General features: G+C 49.6%; 1 protein-coding gene across 7 annotated transcripts in view; it reads right to left on the minus strand.

The window, feature by feature from the left end:
* Nucleotides 1-17,872, minus strand: part of LINGO1 (leucine rich repeat and Ig domain containing 1) — a 227,063-nt gene that overhangs the window by 137,345 nt on the left and 71,846 nt on the right. For 6 of the 7 annotated variants that reach the window (XR_011143635.1, XM_068957895.1, XM_068957892.1 and 3 more), the window contains one exon: nucleotides 17,092-17,134. The exons of the other annotated variant lie outside the window; for it this stretch is intronic. The gene's annotated coding sequence lies outside the window, so the exon portion shown is untranslated. The remainder of the gene's footprint in view (nucleotides 1-17,091; nucleotides 17,135-17,872) is intronic. 7 annotated transcript variants of the gene reach the window in all.

The raw sequence follows: 17,872 nt of genomic DNA on the forward strand, positions 1-17,872 counted from the left end.
CAGCCAAATTTGAGACCGAGTCCCAGCACCCTTGTGAGGGTGATGCGAGTTTCCAGCCGGGTGCCACGAAAGCACAGAGAGGCCGCGTGCTTGGATGGTGCTGCCCAAGTGAGAACATACCCTTGCGGGAACTGGCAAGAGGAACCCGAGCCTGTGTCCCAGGACAGGAGTTTTCAGGAGAAAGGTGTCCCGGAACCCAGAAGCCAGCCACAATGCAAATCCTCAGCACAACGGCAAATGCTCATCTGCGAGAGACATCAGAGGGAGAAGCCAGACAGGTGCCCAACAGAGAAGGCAGATGGGTATTAGGTCTGCTGCATCTCTAGCTTCCCTGTGACTAGGGGAAGGAAAAGAGCCCGTCAAAACCAAGCTGATTCCACGCTTAACCTGAAATGAACACCTCCTCAGAGCTGACAGCACTTATGTAACGTGGGTCTGTAATCACTGGTCCTATCAGGATTTGGAAGGTCACTTGCTCTACCTGAATAGAAGCAGCAAGCACTGCTAAGAAGCCATCATAAACATGGCTCTGAGCCTCTGAGCATGTTGGGGACTTCATGTTGGGGACCTCTTCCCCTTCTCAGTCACATGGGGTAAGAAATCTAGGTGAGATCTCTTTGCAGGCAGGCAATGGGGAGAAACAGGTTTTGCCGCCAGAAGGAAACAGCATCGCTGGTCTGGGCTGAGGAGAGGGGACATTGGTCAGCAAGGACCTTTGCAGAGAGTCAGCCCGACGGCAGCATGGAGTAAGGCTTTCTCCCAAACGTCATGCTTAATGATCATAATTACATTTCAAAATGGCTGGAGATGGAGGTGAAGGGTATGGTTTATGCACTGCAGCTTAGGTTGTATAAATGTCACGTGCCAGGTTTTTATACTGGAAACTCTGTTCTGGGCTTGTGTAACCGTCTGATTTTTTTATGCGGCCAGGAAATTATGATATAAAAATATATATATAAATAAAGACTTTCCTCAGATAAACAGCCATGTGAGCTGTGCTTTTTGTGCTGCCCTGCATTTCAATCCCACTATGCTATATATGCGCACATGCATGCTGCTCAACGACACACAGGGACATTTTTTACAATGACAGTCTGCAGTTTCCCCGTGGGGGAAAATGTGGTTTAATTTTTAGTATAACCTTAAAAAGGAGACTAGCAAGGCATCTCTTCCACAAATTTTGTAAGTGACATTTACTTCTCCGTGTGTTATAGCTGGTGATGGACAAATCTCAAGTCTAGGATCTTGGTTCAGAGGAGCAGCCTTACTACCCTGCCAACTCAGCTAGGATAAGAAGGTTGTTACTCAGTCTCAGCACAAACTCTGCGTGGAAAGTCTCCAGTGGCTGAGCCCTCTTCTCCCTCCAAGACCACAGCACTCACGTTCATGTATTCTGTTTTCCTACTGCATGGCCCCTACATGCCTTAGAGGGGTCCAGGGTTTCTTTCTGTTTTCTAGAAACTCCATCTCTAAGGTTTATTGTGCCATAACTTGGGTGACATAAGCAGGGGAACCCAAAACTCATCTCCACCTGTGAATTAGGTATCAGTAATAACATGACAACACTTCACACCCAATCCAATCAGCTTAGTCCATAAATGCATTTCTGGCAGGCTTAGATTCCTGCCCATCCTGGCCTGGCTATAATGGAGTTTGCTTTAAGAGTGTAATAGATCTTGGTCATTGAATCCAGCTTCCTGCTAGTTACAAGCCTGCCAAGTTTCAATTCGAATACACATAAAAGATCTCAACAGCTGGGTGTTTAATTACAGGGACTAGAAATCAGGCTCCACAGAGTCGTATCAGGTTATTCCAGCTCCCTCTAGTTGGCTTTAGAGCATGCCAAGAACGGCCTCCCCCTGGGGAGCCTGGCATTTCCAGCTCTAGCTAAAAGCGCAAAGACCCAAGAAAACATAAAACAAAATCAAAAGGCAAAGCTCAAAGGAGCATTGGTGGCTTTAACAACGGTGCTGTTCATGTTTGGCTAGTGGTTCAGAGGCAGGTTCCCAGGCATGCTACAGCAAAGGCCCAGCTCCAAACACCAGGAGGATTAGCCAAAAATCTCCAGCAGGTGCTGCAACACACTGGACCACAGGACTGGGCGATCACAGATTTTGCCACTTAGGCATCTCAGGAGCACTGTGGTCTCAATGCATGCCCCTAGCTAAACCTCTACTTTTCTCCTGTGGCTTCCTTGGGAAGCAAGGAAGCAGCGGGGTCCTTTCGCAATGCCACCCTGCCACCCACTGCTGGGGAAAGAGCTGAGAGCACAGTCTTCACCCCTTCCTGCTTCCCACAGGGCTGTGCGCAGCAGCTGGACAGTCACAATGTGGCTGCAGTTTTGTGCTTGGGCTTAGAGGGACATGCATCTTCCCTAGGACAGCACTGTGCACGGTGCTGGTACCAGTGTGGCCGCTTGCCTAAGCAGGCGTTTTGCAGCCCACAGCCGGGCCCTGCCACCCATCAAGCTCGCAGCAGGTGCCAGGCTCAGAGGGCAGTGCCCTCTGTTACGTGGGTATATGAGGCTGGCATCAGAGCAAGGCTCATGACTCCCTCGAGTGACTGGCCCAGGGCTTGACTCATACGGAGTCTCTTTGGGTATAAGCACAGAATGTTGTTATCTGTGACCTACTGGAGGAAAATACAAGATGCCACCAAAATGCATTACATCCACACAGACACTAACAAGATACAAGCGGGAAAGGAGAAATCATGAGCCTGGCTTGGATACGTTTTGTAAAGCCCAGCCAGAAACAGCTCACCACCATCTCCCAGGGCTGATGGGGACACAGTGGTGTCCTCTGCTCCCTCTCACTGCTGTTACCAACCCCTATCCCTAGCAGCCGTCTCCTACAAGAGCCTACTGCTCAAAGCTCTTTCTCGGTATTACCTGTCTCTCCTGCCAACGGATATTCAGTATTGTGGGGCCTGATTGGAAGGATGGAGGGAGGTAAGAGTTTTACAGTCACGACCAGCAACAAAACTAACTTATTCATCTTAAACTCAGGTTCTTTGCTAGCAGTAAAAAGGAGAACCAGAGAACCAAAGAAACACTTCCAGTTCTTTGTCACTGATAAAGCAAATTGAAGGAGATAAAAACAGAAAACTCGAGGGTCAGTGTTTGCTTGTACTCATGAGTGCAGAGCATCAAAACTATATTGCATTTTCTAGTGAAACATGAACTATCCTACCACCTCTCCCTGACTTTTTCACTGTAGACAGTGGGAGCATCCTTCTTACATATTCAGTTCTGCAGGGCTCACGAGTCAGCCAAGGGTTCTCCCACCTCCAAAGTGACTAGCAAACACTTGCAGCCTGCTGCCGCTTCTGCTTGCTCTACGATTTCCATTTCAGCATTTCCAGAGTAACATTCTCAGAACACCTGCACTAGCACAAGGTTCAAGTTCATCCCAAATTGGGCTGGAAGCGAGTGCTGAAACACTGGCATTTGCCAAGGGAAGCAATTACATCCAACTCTGTGTTTATACCCAAAGGACATCGTACTAGCTTCTGGTTTTGTCAGCCTGAATAATTACAGGAGCTGCTGATGTTATTAGGACACCTGACTGATTCCTCAGCGAAAATGGATAGTTAAATGTGATGTAATTTGTGGCACAATTATTTGCACCTAGAAAAAGACAGGCAGCCAATTAAAAGGTGTCAGGCCTGCAATCACAGCTCTTTTAGCAGGCTGCAATGTTGCCCCAGATGTTGGTACATGGGGATCTGCACACGGTTGCAAAGAGATATTCCAAACAAATTCCTAGAGTGCAGGTCCTTTTGGAAACTCGATTCTGTATCCTGAAAGGCCTGGGCACTTCAGCAGCAAACACTGGAGAAGGTGGCAAAGCACTTGAAAATAGTTACAACCAAGTGGCTGTCCCCAACTTCTTGCAGGTGCTGGAGAGGCTCTGACAGAAGTCTGAAAAAAACTTTTCACCAGGGCCCATGAGCACTGCCCTCCGCCAGTGTCGGTCAGTGCCCTAGAGCCTCCTGCCCTCAGGCTTTGCTGCATGTCCCCAGAGCTCTCCTACATCTTTGTCCCCAGGTGGGGCCAGCTCCCCATCACTGCTCAGCTGGAGCCCAGTCATGGTGTTCAGAGCCGCACGGGGCAGCAGCATCGGCCCGTGGCTTGTGGGCCCTGGGACAGTCCGTACTGCTCCATCTCACTTCTCCGCTCCGAGCTGCAGACCCTCAACCAAGGGGACTGCCAACTCTGAACGGAGCCCTTGGTCACCTGAGGTAAGAGGGGGTCTTGTTGGTTCCCACCACCTGGGGCTTTTATTTTCTGTGGCTCTCCAACCATGAGGATTACGTGGACAAGCAGGCAGGAGGACTGGTGATGTCTCTGCAGGGTTGCAGTGTGATACACTGTGTTGTGCCTTACTAGCAGGACGTGGGAGTGGGGAGAGATCTGGTACCTCCATTCTGGTAAGAAGGCAGAGCCAGCTGGCAAACCTCCTAGAGATGTGGCAGAGGCTGCGAGGTAGGATTTTTCACTGTGTTCTGTCACTGATACGAAAGCCCAAGGGTTAAACCTCATTTTGACTGGGTGCGCAGTGACTCCTACCCCTTCCTTAGCTACATCTGCATTCAGAGGAGGAACTGCAGGCACTGAGCATCGACATACACACATACGCGCTGTACAAAGGTGAACACGTCTGCCATGTTGCGCACTGGGCACCCCGGCGGCTGTCACGGGCCTTTCTCAGAACCAGCAGGACCTGCCTGTCCTGTCCTGACACTAGCAATGGGCAAGCCACTTTGGCTAGGCCTGTAACTGATCTTAAATCTTCAATCTCAAATAAAGCCATACCCAAAGCCATCTCGCAGAGTTGCCCAACATAGCTTTTTTTCTGCTGTCAGGCACCTGACAAAGCAATCTGAGCTGTTACATGCAAGGTTGCTGAAATATTTCTTACGTATGTGTCCCCGCACAGTTGCAATACCCCATGTAATGCCTCAGCACCAGCTCTCTCCAACCCAACATCCCCACTAAACTAGGGCTGTAAGCCAGTCTGTCTGATGCTTTAACAGAGGGCAGAAGTGTATATACAAAGTCAAGGGCCAGTAACATCATTTCAGCTAAAATGGTCTGGAAATTTGCCTGAAATAGTTTCATGTAAATAATGCATGTTCAGCCAAAACAGTTTAATGAAATGGGTGTCCCCATGGACTGCCTAGTCCATACGCAGTCACCATGGCCACATGTTCATCTCAGCCCCTCTGAGATCACATTATATTTCAGGATCAGCAGTCTGATCAGAAATGCACCACCCTAGAGGACAACGAGAGTATGGTCTACCTAACTGTATGACCCCAGAACGCCTCTGAGTAAAAGCTCTGAAGTTTTTGCTAACTTTTCCATGAACGTTTTCTGGAGGAAAGGAAGGGAGACTGAGCAATCACAAACACCTTGGCTCTAGTCCTGACTTGACAAAGAAACCCTGAAGCTTAATAAAATAACGAAGTCGGATAAAGTAGCCAACCTTGGAAAGTCTGAGCAACATTGACCACCAGGATCTATTATGGGCATTACTGGGGTAAGCCCATACTCTTGGGGCTCTTTGGGAGTACTTCTCCCAAAGATGATTAGATCACTTAAATTATTAGAGGTCCCAGGGAAGGGTAAGAGAGCAATGCAGGCCAGCTCTGCCCCAGCACAACACTTTCAGCCCCTCAGTTCCTTCCCTCCCTTGGGACATTTCTCCAGTCAGATGCCCTCCGGATTGGCAGGCTCCAGAGATGAGCCCTGCCCTGGCAGAAGGGCAAAGGCAGTTCCTCCATAGGCTGTCTTAAGAGGTGTGCCATAGATTTACTTCTCTGAGCAGAGAGTGAACTAGACTTGTTTTAAATAAATTTCCAATTAGAAAGCACCTTTTGTCCCAGCAGGCTTTAAAAAAGGGCTACGGGTTGTCCCTGGGAAGCCCTAGGACCTGGCAGCAGTATGCAGCCAGGGTTGGGCTCTGCTTGCTGTCTCAAACGCAGCTCACAGAAACACTTCGGAGCACGCAGATCAGAAAGGAGGAAAACCAAATCGACAGAATGGCAGGCAAACTAACAGGTTGCCATGTTTGAAGACAGGGCCTACAGAGAGATGCTTAGACTTGACTTTGCGGTTCCCTCTTACTGTGTTGCTCACAACAGTTAATACCTGTTTGCCCAGGGATTCCCAACTGGGTTGTCATAAATACATGCCTAAAGGAGATGAGAACTGGGAGCACCTTTTCTCCCTCCCTAAAATGCTGTATTTATCTGAAAGTCAGCTTAATGTGAGCTTAAGGGAGCCCATGCTGTTATGAGTTAAAGGTTTGAAAAAAAACAATGCATTGTTTTGTCTGGGGGACCTGCTGGTGCTCCCAGCAGCTCAATTTTTATTGATAAAACCTCTTTCCTCTGAAAACAAGGGACCAGTTCTCCTTACAACAGGAAAACATGGGCAGTGTGGAACTTCAGATCACAAAGTACAATTGTTTCAGTACGTTTCTGCTGAGCCACAAGAAAAAAAATATATCTGACAACATCTGCAAAAAGAATCATAGCGAAATCTTCAGAGACCAGTGGCCAGAGCAATTGTTTCCAGGCTCTTCCAAAAGACCTGTCTCCAGGATCACAGAGGAGAGCCCCTTCAAACTAAGCTGAAGTAATACATCAGTTACCATACAGAGCATCTGCAAGTTGCCTTATTTTATTCTCCATTATTTTGCACCCCAAAGCAAGCATCCACTCACAGTCCTCTCATATTGTCAGCAGCTCTCCCTTCAAAACATACTTGATCTTCTGTGAAACATGGCAAGCTCAAGCTACATCCGCACTGCAAGTCAATAAATTATGGGCCCACAATGTGTTGCTACGTGCACCCTTCCAGGGTCTCTGGATAGGAAGCAACAAATGGGGAGATGGCTCGTTCCTTTAGATCAAAAAGTCTGCATGGAGTTTGGGGACCGACGAAAGCAGAGAGTTCCGAGGAAAACCTTCTTTGTAGCTATAAATGAGCAGAAACATGCTGCTTTGGTGACTTGACAACACTTCTGTTTTGACGGAAGGCACATGGAAGAGAGAGGGCATAAAGCTATTCCAAATTCACCACACAAACAGGCAGCAGTAAGAGGACACTTCCCACACTGTCCTGGCAAGCAAGCAAAGACAATGTAAAGTAAACAGGACCAAGCACGTGCAAAAAGCCCCTCAGCTGTAGGAAACAGAGCAGGTTTGCACTTGATGATGACAGCAAAGAGGAGAACAACAAATTCAAGGAGACACCTGATAGACGTACGAAATACAGCTGCAAACCAGTGGGACTTGTACCAGCAACAAGTCCACATACAGAAGCTTGCTTATATTTCACTGCTGACAGCCACAGCTGAGCTGGCTAATGCTGTAGCAGAGGCCAGGCCTACCTGCATGGCCCCAGCATCAGCTGGGGCAGGGAACTGCCAGTCATCAGATCTGCTTGTCTCAAGTAGGGACAGTCCTGGGAACCTGGGACAACTCAGAGCCTATGCATGCACTCAGACATAATGTCTTTCCTATGTAAAATGGAATACTAGAAAATAAACGGCCAACGATTTTCCATACTCTTCTCTGGCTTTTTCTCAACCCTTCCCCAATATATCTCCCTCTCGAGCTGTTGCTCCAGGAAAACAGTCTCAGTGGACTTCTTCCAAGATGCTTCTATTGATGAAGTTGGGACAAAGCAATTAGAAGGAAGAGAATGAACATATGACTTTCTTGTCATAGAGGGACTGCTGGGACTCTTGAGAAAGTGTCCAAGTAGTTAATGAACAGTTTAGAACTGAATCTTTCTCTGGAGTTTGTGATTAGTTGCCACAGGACAAGTGACAGTGAACCCATTTGAAGAACCCATACCTGCCCAAGAGATAAGTCTAAGCAAACGGGGTCCAGACTGGCCAGGCAAATTCTTTGCTGTAGGATGAGCTGACACTGTGGAAGACAAGCCCAACTTCTGATGTGAGGGGACAGCCAGCACTTTCCACGCTATCTTGTTTTGCTTTCGCCTAAGACAAGTAGATGACCTTCTTGGCCTCCTCCTGACTACATTCCAAGGCAGCCGGTGCTAACGACAAGCCAACAGTCCTCCACAAGTGTCAGAGCTTGGGAAGATCTGGCCAAGGTTGATCACACAGAGCCCTGTTAGAGGGCTGAGTCACTAGCACTGACAGACAGTCTCCCAAAATTCCTACACAACACGCGGACATATCTGCTGAACTCACTGTCCAATCTCAGCACCAGGCAGAACTGTACTGAATCTGCTGATAAAAAAGTCTTTTTGATCATACAGATGTATTTTGATGAGCAATGTCCCCTGACACAGGGAGACACCAGCAAGAAATAAGCTTTCTAAACATTTTCCCTGTAACTGCGCATGCACCTAAGCAAAAGATGTGGTACACCAAATTTCAAATGGCAGGAAAAGATGACACAGTCTGTTCTACCAAGCTTGCATTGAAAGGGAGAGGAACAGTCGACACTGAGCAAGCACGATTTTTTGAATGAATGATCTGGATCCTTCCATGCAACACCAGAAGTAACCGAAAATCATCTGGCTCCCGACCCTAACATTTTGTACTAGGAACTGGCATAGATCCATTAGGTAAATGGAGCAGCAGACGAGCAACATCAACCCTGGAGCTGGTTGTACATGTATAATACCCAGCACATCACAGGCATGCACATATGTTGCAGGCAGCACTGCTGATGCAAGTATTTCTTCTGATAAGCAGCACACCAGTAATTAAGAGAACAGGACTTATCAACCTAGCCAGGCAGCTTCAAGTTCCACCATCAGCACAAACTGGGTTTCTGGAAGTCATGGAATAATTTCTTAAAATCCATTTTCATCATTAGTCTGCTACTCACCCACAACTGTTACTTCTGCCAGAGATGTGAAATATGCCAGATAGTTCTGCCTGCACAGGCTTCTTTGGCATAATATTGTCTGCAACAGAGGCAAAAGTGAGTGAACCAAGGGGCTATTCCATGCCAGCGGTGAGGTGCAGAGCTGGGTGAGAGAGCGGGCACGTGTGAGGATCTAGCTGTGCTCACCATCAACTCCCTGGGACCGGGGGACGAGCGGTGATGGCAGAGCCTCTTTCTCAGCAATGATTTTGGTGCTGCCTTCTGCAGAGAGGAAAGTTTTGCCTTTGTAAGTATATCCAGGTTTCTGAATGTCCTTCTAGCCTAAAAGGAGACAAGCAATTTGCAGGTTCAGGTCAAGGGATCGCTGTGATGGCTTACAGGCACCAGACCCACGCAGGGAGCTAGGCCATCATTAGCAGCCTCAGCCCTTCGGCTTTTGGACAGCAGCAACCTCTAGCTGGATTCTCTTTGCTGAAAATCAATTGCTGAGCCACAAAAAGTCCTTCTAGGACATTTTGAGGAGAAGAACTGCATCCCAAGAGGTCTGCCTCCAGGCCCAGCCCTTGCACTCGTACTAAGAGGCTCTCTTGCACTGGCTGGCTCTACTGAGCATGTCCCCACGCAGCAGAAGTTGTTAAGCTGCAGAGTGGTTCTGCATCCGGCCATTGTGATAAATTAGCCAGAGATTCAGGCATTTCATGCAGCTGCCTCATCCTCTGCCAGCATGACAATGTGATTAATTTTCAGTGCAGATGAAGCTCATTTATCACAGCCACGTGATGGCCATGCAGCCTGCAGGGGCATGTGGTGTGTGCTGGGGGAGGAGGGCGTGCATGAGGGAAAGCAGGAGTGAAGGGAAAAAGGCAGGAGGCACCTAGAGAGAGAAAGGAGCCAGGCTCAGGGCATCTCCCAAGAAGACTGTTTGCCACATTAGGTTGCGATTAACCACGCTAAGGGAGAAGAGCTCAGTGTGGGAAGAGAGCCTTTATCTCTGCTAACACACATGGCAGGATCTGGGGAGAGATGTGAAATGGGAGGAGCGTAAGAGGATTGGGGAGAAGGAAGCTGTGAGCCGATTACTGCACTTCAGGAGACACAATTCTACCGTCGCCACTTCTTCTTCCTCCTCTTACCCCTCTTTCTCTCCTCGTTGCCCCTTCCTTTAATGTTTTCCACCTTCCCATCTTTTCTGGGGACTGCTCTATCTCATTCTTCATGTCCCCTCTTCAAATCCAGCCATGGTCCCTCCTTGCTGCTCTGAAAAACTGCTCTCCCAGCTCCAGGCATGGAAGTCTGTGCTGTTCCTCAGTGTTTGCTGCACCCCCAAGGAGCTTCTGGAACGGTGTCTAGCACCTGCAGGACCTCAGGCTTCTTCCCCTCTATTTATTCAGCAGCTTGCTGAGAAAAAAAAAAAAAAAACTGGATCTTCCTCTTATTCCACACTCTGCCTTGCTGAAGTAAATGGAGTTGTTTGATGCACGAATTAGTCTGAGAGCTGTTCCCTGACACAGGAAAGGTATACGTTTATTGAACCCTGGGATCAAAGCTCTAAGAGCAGCCATATGGCAGCACAAGAACTTCTATACCAGCTTAAGTCCCCTGGAGGAATTGCCTGGGAAACAGATCTTTATGTTAGCTTCCTGGTGTAATTCAGTCCTGACACAGAAAAATCATTCAGTCTGTGCATCCACCCACCGAATGGAGTTCCTCCACTTGCTGGAGCAGTGCCTGACTCAGCAATGCTGCTTCCAAAGCATGGCAAGGCTCTCCCAAAGGCTGAAGCAATCAAACCTACAGATTCAGAGCAGGAGGCAAACTCTTCCGTGGCTCCAGGGTTTCTGGCTCCACCTTTTGATCAGAGAATTGAAATACAGCCCCGTCCTGTCCAAGGGTTGGCAGCACTAAGATCTGCCAGAGTTTTGTTCCCGTTTCCCCACTTGCTTCTCACAGTAGTGGGCCAACACTAAAGATGGCAACTCTACTACAGTTGCAGCTGATCCTTGCTGGAAGCCTTGAGTGACCTTCTCCATCTTTACCTCATACTGTGGAAAGAGCTATAGGTGTTACTGAGGCAGTCACTGGTGCTAACGTAAGCCAGATGCTGGAATCTGCACTGTTGACGCAGTGAGGCATAATGCAGTCTGGGATGAACTCTTCAGGATGGCTGTTTGAGCCAGAAGGACCCAAAGATGCTTCTTGGATGTCTTCACAAGGTGTTGTTGACTGTGCAGATCTAAGCACTGACATTAATGGGATTAAAACCCTTGACATGTTCAGATATGACCTCATGGCCAGCAGAAGAGCAGGAAGAACGTACTAAGCTGTTGTGGTGTATCTGTGGTTGATCAAGGACCTGCCACGCCCAAGTCTCTAGTGTGATGGGAATTTGGGAAAGGCTGTTTGTTAGCCAACAGCCAGAAAGGGTGACAGAGGACAGAAGGCTGGCACAAGATACAACATCACAGCTGTTTTATTATGTAACTTTGCTGCAAGCCATCCCATGAGGGGCTATCTGCATGATATTTGTCATCATGGCTTCCTTTCGCAGCCCAGAGCACTCTTCCAAACTCATCCCATTCTTCTCTGATACCAGTAAGTTCTTCTACTGGGTTCCCATTACACAGAGCGCTCCACATCCAATGCCTTGAGTGGCCTCCAGCCATCCCCATTCAGACCACCTTCTTCAAATACAGACCTTCAGCCCTCCAAACCCTCCAGCAAGGCAAGACAGGATTTCAGTGCTCCCCTCTCAAGGACCAGCTCTTCAGTAACTGCACCCAAGCGCTTGGAGCCGCTGCCTGCTGTGTTGCGGCACTGCGAACATAGGGTCTGCCCTGGCTCATCACCTACGACTCCCAACTCTCCCACGTTCACTTTAAGCAGGAGGTTTGTTCCCTGCTGCAAGCACTTAGGCACTGCCAAGACAGCCCTTTTTTTCTTGAAATTCCAGTTGTGACATGGCCTCCTACACCAGTGAGTTCCCCAGGTTGGCGTCTGTCCTGCCTGTAGCAGCAATAGCACTCTCTGCAGCAGCTCTCTGGAGTCTCCTTGCTGGTGATCTCTTTCATTAGCAGACATCACATTCAGAGCATCACCAGGCATTAGATGCAAGCTGCTGGCTTCAGGCTGCACGTGTCCTCAATGATAATCGCTGTCCCAAACGATTGCATGTGTGCAGGAGATGTGATAGCCAAGGCTGCAGAGGCTTTTTAAAGCAGAGACATGACCAAAGAGGAAGACGTGCGGCAGCATAACCCTGCTCAAGCCATCTTCCTCCCCCCCAGTCTTAGCCTGCGGCTTCCGCTCTCTGCCCCCAGGACACTTTTTACACCTTTTCCAAATTGGTCCCAAGGCTATGAGTCTAACATGGGCCTGCAGGAAGCATGTATTAGTCCACGCTCCTCCCTTCCGCTAGGTGTCAAGGTCTTGTACTGAACGCGAGAGCAGACGTCGTGCGACCGAGAGCAACAGGCTGTCTCATTGCATGCTGAAGCATCACCCAGGCTCCTTGCTGAGCCCTTCTCCCAAAAGAGGAATCTTTGAACAAAGCATTTTTCCATAAAAGCTCAGCTTTCTCCTGTCATCAGATGCCTTCTCTTTCACTTGCCAACTGTGCCTTAGTAACCTGCTGCTCTGGTGTCACTATATACATATTTATTTCTCTTGAACACGTGCTAATAATGTCCCCTGGGGACAGGTACAGGTAGCAGGCTGCACAGGGCTCCTCTACCTCCTCAAGCCAGTGCCAGCCGTAGAGCAAACCTGCCAGAGCTGTTCCTGACAGCAACTTCTCAGCTACTGGATTTCTCAGCTTGCCTGATCTTTGATCCTTAAAAATGGCTTTGAACCCCCACCCTAGCGTCTCCCGTTTCAGCCGAGTCAGAAAGGAAGGGATGGGTGGCTCTGCTTAGGGAAAGTGGAACAGGCCACTCATCGCATACCACTCGCTTGGCCATCTGCTTTCTGATGGCACAGCCAGCCAGGTGTTAGGCAGAATGAGGGGCTCATCAGCGAGGCATCACTACATCCCCAGTCCTGCCCCTGTCCAGGGGGTCACATGCCTGGGCCCACCGTCCCCAGGGAACACAATCAGCCCCAGCAAAGCTGGGCACTGTAGACAAGTTTGCTACCACCCACTGCTAATGGCTTTCAGGGTAAAGCAGACTTGGGACAGATTACAAACAGGACGCTCCTAAACAGAGGCTCCGCATCACCCTGAGCGGGCTGAGCAGTGTGCTGAAAGCAAACGCCCCACAGACCGCCGCAGAAATGCCCCACTGCCTGCAAGAAGGCCGGGCTGGCACCACACTCACCCTGCCACTGGCTGGTCCCCTTGATTTGATGTGCAAGCACGACTGATGCTGTGGGTGATGCTGTTTGTCTGGACTTCCGTGCAGGGAGGGTGCCTGCCTGTGCCACTGGCAAGCCATGAGTTCCAGAGCAGGGAGAGGCAACCACTCAATCTATACAGGACAAGAGATTGGGAATGGGCCCCTCTCCCATTTCCCCAGCAACCAGAGAGAGGAAGAGGCTACAGGGAGAGGAGAGAGCTGGCAGATGAGAGAGCCAGGAGGAGGTGGAAGACGTGAGAAGGTTGGAACACCTCAGACGACCTTGCTCTGCTCCCCTGTTCCCTCTCATTTCAGAGCTGCTATCACTGCCTTTAGTCAGCAGCTGTGTTGTGTGCAGACATAGGAGGAGTGAGGAATGAATTCACCCTAAGGCTTTGGGGCCAGGTTCCAGCGTTTAGTTCAGAGGCAGGAAGTTTTCAATTGGTAGAAGACATTTCAATGGGATGAATGCCAGAAAGAGGTTGCCCAAACTTTCTTCTGAACTTCTCCGATACATACACCTTTGCCACCTGCACCCCTCTGGCTGTTGCTTGTCCCTTAGACAGTAGGATTTACAAGCATTCACATCACAACTTAGGTCACTAATGCAAAATGGAGAAGGGAAGAGCCACATGACTCTCAACAAGTCACAGCTGCATCTCAACACTCCCACATTAACAATAGCCCAAGGACCCATGAAACAACACATCTGAAGCATCATTTGGATGAATTGGAAAGAGTTGGGATGACCAGAGAAAATCATATGTGATCATCAGCAAAGAGAAGTAAAGGTTATTAAATACATTTGTTTCCAGCTGTTTGTCCCACGTCCAGTCTCTGGCACAACTGATGCCAGATGCTGCAGCCAAATCCACTGTATACTGTTGTGTGCCTTTCTTTAGCACCACAAAAAGCCAAAAGCAGAGAGCTCTGCTGTGTCACCCTGAGCAGCCTTGTTATCACAGCCAACCCCTGGGGAGTGTCTTTGCAAATACCTTCTTTGCCCAGAATGCAGCAAAGAGTTGGTAACAGCACCACTTCAAAAGCCTGGTTAGATGATCCAGCACAAAGCTTTGCTGTGTCCCATACACAAAATCCCATGACAAAAACACACAGCTAAACTTATGTCCTGCTGATGTACCCATTGCCCAAGATCATTAGGAGGCCCTGAGTAGGCTGTCCAAGAGTAAAGGTCTCCCCTTCCCCCAAGGCTTGCAGCCTCCAGAGCACTGCAGCAGTAGAGATCACCTGAGATCACCATAAGCCCCCACTTCAAATGGGAGAGCAACATTTTTAGGCCCCATCCAATAGCAAACCTTTTCCTGCTAAAGAAGTTTTCCCTTCTACTTTGTTGCTGCTGCTATTCCATCTCTAGTCCTAGTGACAGGGTGGCACCAGTGGCGGGTGGCATCCACTTCCCCTCCCACCCATATCTGAAGTAGATATAAAACATGTTGCACCAAAAGGGCCCTAGCCCACATTTGTGTAGAGCTGAACAAACCACGTAGGCAGGAATTGACTGCAGTCTGCTCACGCACTCATACTCAAGGCACCTTTTGACGAGCCAGAAAAAAGCCAAGCCTGCCTGTTGCTCAGAAAAGTCTGATACAGTTTTCTCCATTTAGGAAATAGCAGCAGTTCCTTCCACGTCTTAGCACCTTGTCTCAACTTACTAACATGGAAAGAGTCCAGAGCCTGCAAGGAGTCTGACACAGAAACAACTTCTTGCCAGAGTCTGTGGGTAGTCATGTGGTGGGAGAACAACCAGGAATTCAACTAGGTGGTGTGGGCCGAGGGACAACACTGACGAAGCCTCGAGCGTGCGGTCGGTGTCAATGCTTTCAGTGGGCCTCAATTTTCATCTCTACGGGATGTTGTAAAATAGAGAAGCTGCTTTTTTCCTAGATACATTTTTTAAAGAAAACTTGTCAACAGGCCACATCTGAAGATGATGCAGTCTGCAGTAGCCCCACTGACTTCAAGCCAGCCCTGCTAATTTACCTTAGCAGAGAAGCAGGGACCTTTGTGCTGGGTTAAATGCATGTTTAGAAAATCCACAGTTACTTTGAAAGTGTGAAAACAACAACAAAAAAAAGTAGTTTAGGGTCCACCTTGAGAAAACAGAGATGGTCTCACCATATCAGAGGAAGGGAAAACTTTATATGCGTGTTTCTCCACGCTTCACAACTGCAGGGATTTTCTGTCCCTGCTCTGGAGAGCAAGGAAGAGGGCCTTAACAGTGCTTCCCCTTATCTTTTTCATTCCTTTATAGGGAAGTTACACATAAATGCTAACACTCGTTGTTCTGCACTACACCGAGTTGCTCTACAACCCTAAATGCCAGCCAGAATTAACTTTTTAAAAAGTGGTCTGTCATAGTCAACACGATACTTAAAATGTAGTCTGAAGAAATACTACACATTAAAAGCCATAGCTACTTTGCACATCCCTGCTCTCCTATGGTACACTAAAACATCAACTTTCAAGGGCCATTTTATCTTGAGAATTATATTTTTTCTTAAAGCAGCAGTACTTGCAGACAAGAAAGTGGCATTAAGAAGGTGGATCCTTTTTTTTTCTTTTTCTTTTTTCTTAATGAAGGATTTTTGTCTTTGTTTACCGAGCCCCATTGCTAGGATAGCGAATCTGCCAGGCCTAACGCGCTCGGCGAGCCCTTTGCTGCGGCAAACGGAAAGCAAACAGGGTGGCTCGCAAGTGAAGCGGACGGTCTGTAACGAGCCCGTTACTGGAAAGGTTACGGATGACGACACTGACTTGCCTGGCACAGGTAAAACCAGGACTTCAACCTCTGACTTTCACATTGCTTCCAGATCTGAAGTGTTCCATCTCTCCTTGGTCTAAACCTTGCTCCTCTGCAAGGTCCCCAGGGAGAGTTTGCCCTGCTCCTGCGTACCGCTTTGCCCTCTGATCTTTCAAAAGGTCCTCTGAATCCCACCGGCCAGAATGCCCTCACCGCCCCGGCGACGGAAGAGGCATCCCTGCTTTTATTTAAATCATCATGTCAATTACTCAATTGCAGTTTTCAGTTCTCATCCGTCAGAGTTTACCCAGGAAGGATAGAAGAGGCCCACACAGTTTCCCTTTGCAGATTACAGAAAGGCAGCGATAAATGTCTCTCAGTCAATTTGCACATGGAAGGAAGGGAAATAATTGCACTAGCATGTGTGCCTGTATTTGTGCTCGGTTTAAAAGCGGAGGGGGCTGGATCCTTGGCAGAGGCGCGTGTTCGTGTTCTGGTTCTTACACCCACCTGGTGAGCAGCATTTGGAGAGCGAAGCTGTTGCAAACCAAGCTCCAGCTCCTCCAGCGCAATGCAAAAAAATCAAAAGGAGGTGACAGGGTGACACTGCTCCAGAGCCCAGGTGATTAAGAAGGCAGTCCAGCCATCACAGTATTTCTTCCCCCTCCCCACTCTTCTTTAGAAAAACCGCTCTCAGGTAGGAGGTGTCAATGTCTCCCTTGACAAACTCAGCAGCAGCAACGCGGCAAATGGTAGAGCAGAGCTGCCTCATCACTTGCCTGTCCCCAGCACGGCTGGGCTGTCCCAGCCAGCACACTTGTGGCCTAACTCTCCACTGCATGACCTAGGTGGAAGGCTTCAGCACTCCTCCAGCATGACACACAGCCTGTGGTGTTCATCACAGCAAGAGCACTAGCCTCCAGCTTGAGATGCAGCTCAACCTCCACATCAAAGGTTTTTCAGCCATTTGTAACCTGCCTGAAGGCTTCTAAGGACTATGGCTTCGTTGGCCTGTAGGTATCAAGATCAAATGTATAGATGCACCTTACACAGAGCAACAAAGCAGATGCTTTAGCACCAGCCACTCGTTCAGAGAGGACGAAACGCTATTGCACTTACCAGAGACGAAATCTTGCAAGGACCTGCTGGCTAGGCAAAAAACCTGAAAAGGAGGGGAGGGAGAGAGGGGGGGAGAGAGAGAGAGAGAGAGAGAGAGAGAGAGAGATGTGGTTCAGTGGGTTGGCTGTTGACAGCAGCAAGCATTTTAAAAGGGTAACACGGGAGCGTTGGCGTTGCATCAGCCCCAAACGGGTGGGATCTGCTCCGTCTCTCCCCACGCCACCTCGCCTGCGTAAGCGCTCAGGCGCCTTCTCCTACGACAGCACCGAGCCCCTTCCCCGGCAGCTGGTGGCTGGTGCGAGGTGGAAAGCGGCCGCGTAGATCAGCAGGCAGGCAGGCTCGCTGCAGCCCTCCGATTAAGCTCTACCTCCCACCCTCCCCCAGAACGGCCCACACAGTTACGGAAGGAGAGAGCCGGCCTCATCGTTAGTCACTGACCGCGCCACTGGCTTGGGCGCGTGCCTCTCGGCCAGCTCGGTGCCCTGCGGCCGGCTGCGCCCGCGCCGGAGGCCCGGCGGGATCCCCAGCGCCGGCCTCCCCGCAGCCCCGAGGCAGCAGAGCGCTCTCCGTGAGCGAGACGGGGAGAAGGTCACCCGGCGCCTCTCCTACACGCTCCTGCCGTCAGCGCGCGCGAGGGGGACGCCGCCCCAGCGGCCCGGCCAGGGGCCACCCGGCTCCGCGCTGCCTTGAGCGGCCGCACAGAAAAGCGCTAAGGGGATGTCGGGCCGGCCAGGGCCTCGCGTCCCCGCCAGCGCCTCCCCTCCGCCCTGCGGCCCACGCA

This window comes from Struthio camelus, chromosome 12, assembly GCF_040807025.1.
Source record: "Struthio camelus isolate bStrCam1 chromosome 12, bStrCam1.hap1, whole genome shotgun sequence".
In the NCBI taxonomy this organism is placed as follows: Eukaryota; Metazoa; Chordata; class Aves; order Struthioniformes; family Struthionidae; genus Struthio; species Struthio camelus.